Below are 13,044 nucleotides of genomic sequence, written 5' to 3'. Positions count from 1 at the left end.
TTTCTGATAGCTCATTCATGGACATTACGTAGCACACACCTTTGTTCACACTGAAGGCAGAAACTATTTTCCATTTGCTTGAAAATGACAATTATGATTCAAGCATGATTACAAGTAAACAATCACTTTACAGAAATCTGATCCAGAATTTCTACCAGAATTTAGTTTCCATATCTAGTTTGAGCAGTCCTGTGAGACTAACTTTACTGGGTGCTTCAGTTCTTCAAGGACAAGGCAAGGCTAATGTACCAACAGCAAGATATTCAAATCCATGTGAGATTTTTTTGTTATGTGCTTTATAAGTTCAGGCAAAACATGAAGGTTGTCTTGAGTTCCAAAAAATAGGACTGGGGAAGGAACCAGGAGGGCAAGAAAGAGTTGGCCGCTACCAAGATAGTCTCATCAAGTCATAGTGAGAGAGTGCTAAGAGTATGTGATGCTGGGTACTGTTTGACTTTAGGAGTTTCAAGTCTTGTAAAAAATATCTTAAAACATTTTTTTTGCATTTTTAAATGAATTTTTGCAATTTTCATACAATATAGTTTGATGGAATTTAGAATTTATATCTGCACCCCTCCTCATCTCTCCCCACTGCTCCCCAACCAATGTAATGAACCTCATTTACATATATGTATTATATATATATATATATATTATAAAGTATAATTTGTGTCCCCAAGTGTCCTTCGGTGTGGATCCATTCACTGGGCCCACCAAAAGTCCCAACTCTGTAAGACACTGTCTTTTCCCCCTCCCAGGAGTTATCAATTGCCAAAAGTTCCTTAGGTTGGGCTGGATTTCTTACCCACTTCCCCATGTCTATTCTGGGATTTTGTCTGGTTTGAGCTTGCATAGAACTCATGCATGCTGTCACCATTGCTGAGAGTTCATATGAGTAAATGACCAGCTGTCTGGAAGACTATTTCCTTGTGGTCATCCACCCTCTCTGGCTCTTACGATCATTCTGCCTCCTCTTCTCGAATGATCCCTGAGCCTTGGGAGGCAGAGTAATAGCTGACCTATTCAGGGATTACAGAGCCATCGTTATAAAACCAGCATGGTATTAGCACAAAAACAGACTTTTAGATCAATGGAACAAAATCAAAGACCCAAACATGAGTGCATACAATTACAACCATCTGATATTTGGAAAAGTTGCTGAAGAAAAGAACATCTTCAGCAAGTGGTGTTTCAGATCTCCACATGTAGAAGAATGAAATTAGACCCCTATCACCCTGCACAAAGTCAACTTCCAAATGGATTAAAGACCTCAATGTGATGTCTGAAACACTGAAATTGCAACATATAGGTACAGGAAAGGACGGCAGTTGTTCAGGAATTAAGGTCCACAATAAACAAATGGGACCTCATTAAACTAAAAAGCTTCTGTGCAGCAAAGGAAACAACCAATCAAATGAAGAGGAAGCCTACAAACCTTCAGCAGCTATTCATCCAACAGAGGACCAATATTCAGAATATACAAAGAGCATTAAAAAAAAAAAAAAGAAGAAGCAGGAAAATAAATGACCTGATTAAAAAATGGGCTATGGATCTCAACAGAGAGATCTTAAAAAAATCTTTTAAGAGCAAACTTTTGTTAGAGGAAGTGTTGAAACTAATACAAAGCTGCCAGGTCACAGTGCATTCTTGGAATAATGCACCTTGTCTCCAGCACCTCACTCTATATATTTATATACTTATATATTGATAGGATAGATGTATGAATATACTTAATATTCATGGCATATCTATAAGCTGAGTGTTGTTATCTCCACTGTATAGATGGAAAAACTGAGATTTGGAAATGTTTGGCAACAAGCCCTAAATACATAGCTAAGGAGGAGGAGAGAGGGATGGGAAAGAGGGCTGCTCTGACTCCAAAGGCTCTTCTGACAGCGATGTGCTGTGGCGGGAAGGTACATTGGAGAGGTACCCACAATGGTACAAGTTGTTGCTAGTGAGAGGGAGGATGAAACTCTTCAATAAAGTTATCTGGAGACATCCAGTATCAATAAGAGAAAATGGCATCATGAGTCAGTGCCAGGAGCTTCTTTCAGGTATGACTAGCAAGAACAATGACACAAAGCTGTCACTGGAGGAGGGCTAGACTGGAAGCCTTCTGCCTCGGACTGCTGCCCTTTTTACTACCCTGTCCCTCAGCCTGTTAATGTGTCTTTTTCCAAAGGAGAACAGATGACAAGGTCTCTTCTTGAAATTCACCTTTCAGCTTCAAGGTGAATTAGACTGTAACTCCATCTCCAGATGGAGAGGGAACAAATAGAGGGAACAACCTAAAACAGCAAACCCTGGTACTGATTGTAAGAGAAAATAAAAAGAGATTTAGAAGAAACAAAGTCCTTGGCAACATAAAAAGGATTTACAAGATGAAGAGATAGAGAAAGACAGAGACAGAGAGAGAGGAAGAGGAGAAGGAAGAAAGGAAGGGAAAATAAAAGAAAGAGAAAAAGTATCACCCTCCTATGTAGCAAAGCCAGGCAAAGATGGATCAGTGTCTCTGAGATTTTAGCCATGGTGTACAGTAAAGGAACAGCCTAGGACTAACAACAAAAATAAAAAAGGGATGTAGACCTCAACTTGAGAATTTTGCTCATGAGCTAATCATCCTTTCAGCTTGATGAGGTAACCAGATCTCTGGGATATATTTGAGATGTCTCAACAGTGCAGAAAGTTAGAGGCTTGGGGAGGAAGGGGAAAGAAGCAGATGGTCTAGCCATGCCTTCACCTTGATTTCAGGTCTCCTGTCGCCAGAGGTGTGACAGAATGCACTTGTGAAGTTTCAAGATGCTCTGCTTGTGGGAATTTGTATAACAGTCTTAGAAAGCTGTATATCATCTGTCCTAGGTTTTGTACCATAAATTAACAGTTTTCAGGTCTGTGTATTTGTATGTAGATCACGTCTATCCCTGTGACTGTTTGGAACGCAGAAAGTACAAATATACACGTGTCCCTTGTGATTGGTATTAGCTTTTTCTGTAGTTAAATTCTCATGTAATTTGCTTTAGTTTTTCATTGGGGGATAAAATGGGGAGATGCATCTTGTCTAATGCAACCATGCTAAGCATAACCACAGGGCACTGGTGTCTAGAGCTCTTTGAACAATTTCCATGTACTCATTTGTTTCAGATGTGGTTCCTCACTTGTTGAAACATGAGTGGAGGAGTGGAACACAGCTCTCCACAAACGACTTGCAATTCAATAAATTAAAATTTAAGACAATGGTAATGGGAGGAATCTGGAATGAGCTGGAAATTTTGTAAACTTCTATCGCTTTTCTTCTTGCCGAGTCTTGTTCCTGGCACCCTGTTTCATAGACCCCCTGAGGCCCAGGTTCCTGTCCATGGAGAAGCCTGCAAACTATCTCTGACAAAGGGCATCCAGAGGTTAGTTGTCTTGTAAAGTGGAGCTGCATGAGAAGCTGTGAGGTGAAACTAGCACTGTAGGTGGGACTCTGTATGATCCATGGACATGCTCTTGTGAAGACGGTAAGAGAAACAGCAGCCCTCCTATTCCCTGGCCTAATCCTCAATTCAGAAATAGATAACATGAGCATAATATAAGAGTACGTTCAAGTTATGAAAGGCAACCAGATTGACTAAGGGAATGGGATCTGTATCCCACAGGGATTCTCTCTGAAAAAAAAAAAATCAAGGATCAAAGCAAAGCCTGATGTCCTAGTTTGTTTCTCCACTGCTGTGACAAAACACTCTCACCACTACCAATCTGAGGAGGAAAGGGTTTATTTAGCTTACATCTTCCGGGTCATAGTTCATTAGGGAGTCCAAGGTAGGAACTCAGGGCAGGAACCTGGAGGCTGGAGCACAGGCTATGGAGGATCGCGCCCTACTGGCTTGCTCCCCTGGCCCCTGCTCAGCCTGCTTTCTTATGCAACACAGGTCCACCTGCCCAGGGGTGGCACCACCCACAGTGGGCTGGGCCCTCCCACATCACTCAACAATCAAGAAGATGCTCCATGGACATGGCCACAGGCCAGTCCAATGAAGGCAATTCCCCAATTGAAGTGAGTCAACCCGGGTGAGTCAAGTTGACACTAAAGCTATCCAGCACACCTGACTTGCTGATGTCATCCAAGGGCCCAGAGAGAATTAACTTATCAGTAAAAGCCCAGGTGCCAAAAAAAAGAGGTCAAAGTTGGGTAGAAGTGAAGAAAAAGAATGAAGAAATGGAAGTAGAGATAAGTAGGGGGAGGAAAATTCTGGAAAATAAGTCACCCCTCACTGCAGTTCAGAATTCTCACAGGAATTACCATTTTACAGTATCACAGGGATGGGTACCCAACCCATCAGTCTATCTTTGTAGTGTTTCAAACTATAAGAAATAATCCACCCTCCTCTAAAAGTGGGCAGTGTGAGGGCAGCAAGTCCCAGGATTGATGGGCTTCTGCATATAGGAAGAAGCCATAAAGTCCACACACAAAGTACCAAAGGAAAGATACTGAGCAGAATTTTACTATGCAGCATTTCTGAACCCAGTTGCATCTCTCTTGTTTAGTGATTTATTTACCCTTTCCTCTCAGTTTCCAAGTTAATATATTCCTTCTCTTCCTCTCCTAGTTCAACTTGGTTTTGCTGTTTCTTACATTCAAAAGCCTCAAAAACCACAAGCTTTGAACACATTCCATCATTCTCTATGTGTATCATGCATGCACTGCTGGAGGTTGTCTTTTTTCTTCTCTTGTGATCAAGGTTCCTACCTTGTCACATAAGGTTGTTTTTATTTACTATTTTTAATTGGATCTAAGAAAGGTAATAACTAAGGTGTTTCAGTAAATTTACCGTAAGAGCCATATAGGAGGAAAAAAAAAACCCACTGCCTCTAGCGTATACAACTTTTTCTCCTGCTTACTTTCTGCTTCCTAAATTTTTGCACAGGCTCTTAACATTATAGCTGCTTTACTGGATGAGCATGAAAGTTCCCTTAAGAGGGAAAACACATTATGATGAACAGTCGTTTATATTTGAATGTGAATTAATTAGGTCTTTTACCAAATACTTGAACACAAAAACAAAGCAAAACAGAAAACTGCTTTGAAGAAAATTTGTTTATAGTACACTTTCTTACAGAGAGAGAGAGAGAGAGAGAGAGAGAGAGAGAGAGAAAGAGAGAAAGAGAGAGAGATAGTTGCTTGGATTATAGCAGGTTGTTCAAGAACTTTAAGCAAGATTCTCTCCAACATTAATGTATATTTTCAGTTGACTTATATAGCCGGAGATCATCTATAATTCTAAGACATTCTAAGTTGTCACATATATTAGACAACACTGTTGTTATAATCCATCTGTCCATTAAACTTAAAAAAATTGTCATACATACACACATTAACCTTTAAAAATAAATCTGTACAAATTGATCCCATATTTCATAGATATGGAAAATAAAGCACACTTAAGTTAACAAACTGGCCAGCACCGGAGGCCAAATTGGATTCTGGGGCTCTGAATCAGAAGCATACTCCAACCCTCTAACTAACCTACCTGCATTTTACTGTCAGGGTGGAACCAGCAGTGCCCCATAATCAAGAATCATATTCTTTTCTGGATTCTTTATTTCTAATTACTTGCACCTGCCACTCTCCTCCGATGCCTAACCTGGTGCTCACTTTACAGAGAGCAAGAAAGGTCACAAAATATACAGGTTTCTGGGACAGGAGAAAAGTCCAGAAGAATAAGCAGTGGGTGTGGTTCAGAGGAAGAAACTCCAAACACCTGTGCTCCTAGAGGCTAAATAAAGTCTGCAGCCACAACAGAACACCAACCTTGCCCAGCTTCTTCTTTCCTAGACTTGCTTTCCCCCAACGCAGTGCTTTCTCCTGCCATTTCCTTAGCAAGTCACTGCACATGCACCTGTGTCTCAAGGAACTATAGCAAAGAACCCAAATTCAGACAGGGACCATAAAGGAAAAGCATCTTTGGGCCATATTTTCCTGGATTTGAGTCTTACTCTACTGATTTTCACCTCTGTTTCTAGTTGCTTAACTCCTCCCATTCCCAGTTTTCTTATCAGTGATATCAGGGCTTATTTATAAGATTATTCAAGAAAAGGGGGCTGGAGAGATGGCTCAGGGGTTGAGAGCACTGACTACTCTTGCAGAGAACCCAGGGTTCAGTCCCAGCACCCACATGGCTTCTGAGAGCATTGCATGACACAGGTACACTTACACACCTGCAGGCAATACAGTCATACACAGAAAATGAAATTAATAAATAAAATATTTTTAAAGAAAGATTATTCACCGGGCATGGTGGCACACACCTTTAATCCCAGCACTCAGGAGGCAGAGGCAGGAGGGTCTTTGTAAGTTCAAGGCCAGCCTGGTATAGTGAGTTCCAGGCCAGCTGGGGCTACAGGGAAACCCTGTCTCAAAAAACACAAAAATAAATTGAAAAAAAGAAAGATTACTCAAGAATTAAAGAGTTGGTACATATAAATCAATAAGTACCTTGTAGTTGTTCAAAGAATAACACAGGTATTACCATCATAAGCTGAATATTTGATTTTACATAAATGTCTAACATGGTATTCTTTTTTGTTTAATATTTTTATTTATTATTTTTATTTTATGTGTATGTGTGTATTGCCTGCATGTAGGTAAGTGCACCCATGTTGTGCAATGCCCCCTGGAGGTCAGAAGAGGCTGTCGGATCTCCTGAGACTGGAGTTACAGACAGTTGTTAGCTGCCATGTGGGTGCTGGGATCCGAACCCAGGTCTTCTACAAGAGCAACCAGTGTTCTTAACTACTGAGCCATCTCTCCAGCCCACTAACATGGTATTCTTACAGACAATAAGTACATATATATTTTTACACTGTAAATATTTATATTGTACATTATATATTATATATATAATCCATTAACAAGTTCAAATATTTCAAATATTTCAAATTCTAATTTCAAGGCTTATATGTCATGAATAGGTAAAAATATAGCCATGGTGAAATGTATTATTACATAACATAAATATATGAAATATATACTTGTATATATCATCTCAGTAGATTAAGGACTTTATTTTCTAATTTGTATGTAGAAGAAACTGACATTTTCTATAGAGAGACCTTGTTCTTAAATACCACCTCTCTTTTCCCACAAAGAGTTATTTACATCAAATCTTCCCTTATGAGTTTATAGTATTGAACATAAACTTAGCCATTTGATGTAAAAATATATTCTCTCGAGAGATGTGTCTAGCTCATTCATTCTTTCATCCATGCATGCACTCAACTACAAATTCTATGCTTTCTCCATCTACAAATCCCTTGGGTGGCATAAGATAGGATTTATGTGATCCCATCTGTGACATGAGCTAAAAGGGGTCCTCTCACAGGGAATCTAAAAATCCAACAGGATGATTAACTCTGTCCTGTTCTTCCTACTGGAAAGAAAAATGTGAAGCCTCAGGAGTATGTGGCAGTTCTTTGCCAAAAGGGAAGATGGTCTCTTGATGAAGACTATACAATATCAAAGGCAAACTGAAAATTAAGCTGAATCCCTGGACTAAAGGAGTTTTCCCAAACCAACCAACCAAACAACAACAACAACAACAATCCAACTCTCAGTTGAATTAAAAATGGTTTTGAAAGCAGGAGAAAATGTACATTCCTGTGGTCCTAGCACTAAGGAGACTGATGCATGAGTACTACATGTTCAACGCCTGCCTGGATTCCACAGCGAGACACCCAAAAACTAGAAGAAAGGGGTGGTGGGGGTTGCTTAGGACACAGCTCAGTGGCTGAGTACTTGTCTAGCATGCACAAAGTCAAAGGTTCAAACCAGAAGACAACACTGGGTTTGAAGCTGGTGGTAATTGTCAGCTATAATTGCTTTCTTCTATCACCCTCTGCTCTTTCCTTTCTTCAGACAAACAATGAAAACTGGGGTGACTACCCACATCTAGATTAAGTGAAAAATTTTATTCATTCATATTTGTGGGGGAAAAAGGTACAAAAAATTTGAAAAATAACTAATAGTTGAATCTGGTTCCATAATGGGCTGCAAAAACATGTTGTTTTTTTTTTTCAAGAGAATACTGAATACTAGGAACATGCTGAGAGAACACAAAGAGACCTTTTTCCATTTCTCATCTTCAAAAGGCCTTCAGGAACCTCTCCTGCCCAATAGTTATCCTAGCTTGAATTTTCCATTCGCCTTACCTGGACTAAAACAACAGCTATCTACTTACCTCCATGGGTGCTGCTATGGTCTCAAAATATCCCTCATAGCTCTTGTGGTGAAACTTCATTGACAGTGTCCTAGCCATAAGAAGTGGGGTCTCATCTAGGGAGTGAGTCCATTCTCCTATCCACTTACCTTCTGCTAAAGCAGAGAGCAGCCATCACCAGTTATCAGTGCCAATTGCATTTCATTGCTGTTCTGATAGTGCACATTTTGGAGGCTTGTTGTGATACTTCAACACATGCATACAGCATCGCTGATCAAACCAAGGGCATTGGCAAGTTCAGCCTTCAAGCACCAACTGTCCAGATCTTTGTGATAGTGTCTTTATTTTGAAATTTCCAAGTCCAGACTAATAAGCAACTTTCTGTTCTTCAAAAATTATATGGTCTAAAGTGTCTTGTTACCGCAGCACAAGCAATCTAAGGCAGATGGTCAGGCACTCATCTTCTGATGTACCAGCCATTCTCCCCAAGACAGTGCTCCGCACACCATCAATCTGACCAGCAGTGCTTTCACTCCACCCATCCTGCAGCTGATCAGGTGAACGTGTCCTTTCTGACATGCATCACCCTCTCTCATTAGCTGGATGCACATTGCCCACACCATCCCATAAACATGAATTCCCAGTCACTGCCATCCCAGTTTCTTCCATATACCTCCATTCTTACCATCGTGTTTTCGTTCACACACTTTTCCTCATCCCCTGAGCTTCCTTTATTCAACCTTGCTTATTAAAAATCCTACTCATTTTTTAAAGCACGTTATTTTCACTGGGTGCATTCTCTGATTATTCTGGCCCACATTTGTCCTGTTTCTCTGAGTGTCTTTCAGGAAGCAGCACTATATGGACAGCCTGATGCCAAAAACCTTGATTGGAATTCTAAGTCTGTCATTCATGAATTGTGGGACTTGAGGCAAATTGTTTAACATTAGTAAAACTCATTTTCCTTATTTAAAAATGGAAATCCAAATCAACTTTTGATCTACTATAAAATATAAGGAATGATGTATCCAGCATATAATCTGTAGAGCATAATAGAAAAAGTGTGCTAAATTCAATACAACTTAGTAGAGATATAAGATTTTTATTAGAGGTAATTATTTTACACATGTTTTTAGAGAAGCAACTCACTGTTTTACCACTTGCTTTCAATTCATTATATGGAGCAGAGTTTTCCAAAGCCTTTATTATTTGTGGTATGTGTGAGTGAGAGAGAAAGACAGAGAGAGAGAAGAGAGAGAGAGAGAGAGAGAGAGAGAGAGAGAGAGAGAGAAACAGGAGAAATGAAAATACACCAAGATCTTGCACAAAAATGTACATACACCCGTATACATACCCACATTAATAAATACAAAATACATATACACAGATCTTGCTAGATCTTCTTTGATATAACTTCTTAGATCCTTATATGTATGAGCTGTTTTTAAATGATAAATTGTTTTGGACAGTAACCTGGATTTCAAATTCTGAGAATTCCTAAAGCCAAGTGTGCATGCAATTCATATATATATATATATATACACATACAAATACATATACATATATATGGTTTTGATATTTCATTTGTCAGGACATTTCTAACAGATTTTTTATAAATACATGATCTTCAGTGCAGTAGTATGTCAAAGGGATGAGGATATGTAGATTTATGCCAATCCACCCAGGATAGGTAGAGAGATATGGACCAACATGTTCTGTGGAGGATGGACAGTTCAGAAATGGAGAAATTCTTACATAATTATACACATCACAGAATGACAGGGGAGACAAAACTGTGCAATAAAATGTGATATATCATCTTTATTTTATGTGATTGGGCTTATTAGGTTTTTTTGTCAATTTAACATAAGTCATATGGAAAGAGGGAACTTCAATTAAGGAATTTCCTTCATCAGATTGCCCTGTAGCCATGTCTGTGAAACATTTTCTTAGTTGCTGATTGATGTAGGAGGACTCAGTCCACTAAGAACAGTGCCATCCCTAAGCAGATGGGCCTTCGCTGTATGAGATAACTGAGTAGGCCAGAGGAAACAAGCCAGTAAACAGCATTCCTCTGTGGTCTCTGCTATGCGCCCCCAACATTACAGCTTCTCCTTCTAAAACCAAAAGCCCAAATAAACTCTTCCTTTTGTAAGTTGCCTTGGCTATAGTGTTTTATTGCAACAACAGAAAAGTAATTAATACAGTATTCAAATTTTGGATCTAACAATGAATGAAACAATTTGCTAGGTCAGAGCCCTCATGGTTTAATCATTTCTTGAAAAGTCTTCACAGATACACCCAGAAGTGTGCTTTATTTGTCCCTTAGGCACATCTCGGTGTAATCAAATATCAGGGTAGTCCACGAGACTCGCAAATTAATACAGACTATTGCCAAAGTCCTTGATTACCTCCCAGAATTTGAAGGTAAGACTGAATTGCTGAACACAGGACACACTTCAGACACAGGGCTTGAAGCAATGGAGCTGGCACTAACCTGGAAGCCTCCTTCCTGAAGACTAGCTCTCATATTTCTGAAGGATACTATGCAAGCTGTTAAGGGAGAAGATCAATCAATGGTCCAACCCAGCTCCAAAGCCTAATAACCACAATTACTGACACAGCAAATTATTTCTCTTAAGTGCAGTAGTGGCACTTTTATATATGGGGTAATCAACGACTATCTAACTGGACTTAAAGCCTTCTCAACAGGAGGGAACACAAGGGTGGCACTGGAAATATAGCTGGAGAGGTCATAGAGCTTAGAGAAAACCCTATTTCTGTCATTTCTCTAAATGAAAATAGTCTTACTATATGCCAGATATGGATCCTTATACTAACACAGGTATACCATACACCACTCTTCAAAGAAGCTTCTTTTTGCAACAGATGGAGGATATTACAGAGTTCCACAACTGGTCACACACAGAGAATATACATCTGAGAGATTCCCAGCCCCAAGTGACACATCTAGAGTAGAACCTCTTCATCTAAGGCTCATGGAACATGGCAGACTAGGGAACAGAAAGAATACTAATGCATCCCTCAACTCTCACTTGTGAAGCTTCCTCATACAAGAGTGTGATGCACACAGAAAATAACAATTGGTCAAGTCCTAGAAAGTAAGAGATTGTAGAGTGCATGTCCCTGGATAGGACTCCTATATTAAACCTTACCTACCCACGGCTCAAGGACCATTGTTGGAAGGGTGGATAGAAAGGTTGTAAGAGGCAGGTTGGTGCATCACCGTAAGGAAACAGAGGCATTTCTTATGTTTTCCCCTGGGAACCTGCTCGTATGAGTTTGGAACAATGGTGGCAGCACGCACACGATCCATGCTGACTTAATCAGACAAAAACTCAGAAGAGAACTGGGGACACGGGCAGCAGACCGCAACCCTAGCCAAGGAAGAATTGGTGACTGATTACTGCAGGGTAAGGGAGAATAGATCTTCCTTAAAGGAGAGAATTCTGGTGGGGGCGCATAGAGGAGGATGCAGATGAGGAAGGGGTATCTAAATTTTATTAAGATCTATCATATGAAATGCACAAAACTCAATAAAATATTTTTGAAAAGACTGAAGTCTGAAAAACAAGAAAAACTATATATGTAAACACAGTAAGAGATGAAACTATAATATATAAATATATATATATACATTTTCAGGAAAGTGTAAGAGGATATTAGTTTATTTTGTGAGAAGAACTTGAATGGTAGATTTTAGCACATTTTGCTTTTTACTTTATAACTTTGTGTCCTTGAGTTGTTTTACCATGAAAAAAATATTAATTTCACAGTAGGTACTTAAAATCCTGGTTTTATTACTTATTAACTAAATGGCTTATGACAAGCTAATTACATTATCATTTTTAATTTCCTACCTCATAAGGTGATGGCGATGACTATATGAGCTCTTAGAAATCCCCACATAGTGAACAGTATATGCAAACATTAATCCAATGACAATGCTCGTATTTCCTGCCCGTAATTTATTTTGTTATTCCCTTGAAACATTGTTTTCATTAATCATGGGCTATCATAGTTAATTAGAAAAAGTCTGCACAAATCTCAGAGATATTTATTTCCTATTGATCAAACTCTTCCCCATGCTAATTTATAGTTGATTAGAGCAAGAAGCTGTCACATGCTATTGCCTGTAGAGGGACTACAGGAAATAATATGTACTGTGTATTTCAGGAACCTAAAAAAAGGAATTCTCAAAGTTTTTTATGATAAATAAATGAGAAATTTTTGAGGAGACAGGCATGTTTCACTTGGTTTGAACATTAGAAAATATAAAAAGTGCCAAGTCATTGCAGGGTATTCATTGAAATCTACATTTTTTTACTTATCTGCAAAAATTTCTCATTTAAATAAAAAAATTAATTTCTAAATATTGAGTCAATGTAACACCATTTATCTCCCTTTATAATATCCCTTACATTTTAAATTGAATGTTTATATTTAGAATAGTAATTAACTAGGATGGATTTTCAAATAGGCATATTACCCCCAAAACTCAACTGTGTCCTCTGAGGTTTTCAGCTCTTAAAATAACTACCAGAGTTTTATTACTCAAACCTGCTGTAAAGTAAAACCTTCCTAGATCTATGTGTGTCTCACGTAGCCCCCCCCCCCGCCCACCCAGCAAAGCCTCCAGGTAGGAGGGGCCCACTATCGCAGCCTCTTCTCGATGTTGCACTATTTTCAACTCTCTTGAGTTGTGTTTTGCTTCAGGGTCTCCTTTGAAGATGTGCCTGCCAGGCTTTAGCTTATTATGGTGTTTTGGGGGGAGTTATATATTTTCTTTTATTTTATTTATGATTTCACGACCTTAATGCCAACC

General features: G+C 39.1%; 1 protein-coding gene across 1 annotated transcript in view; it reads right to left on the bottom strand.

Moving 5' to 3' along the window:
* Moxd1 (monooxygenase DBH like 1) overlaps positions 1-13,044 on the bottom strand; it is an 82,372-nt gene that overhangs the window by 24,694 nt on the left and 44,634 nt on the right. The window lies entirely within an intron of this gene.

This window comes from Nannospalax galili, unplaced genomic scaffold, assembly GCF_000622305.1.
Source record: "Nannospalax galili isolate Female #2095 unplaced genomic scaffold, S.galili_v1.0 scaffold186, whole genome shotgun sequence".
NCBI lineage: Eukaryota > Metazoa > Chordata > Mammalia > Rodentia > Spalacidae > Nannospalax > Nannospalax galili.
Note: the sequence above shows the minus strand (reverse complement) of the source record. Positions and strands in the feature narration are given on the sequence as shown.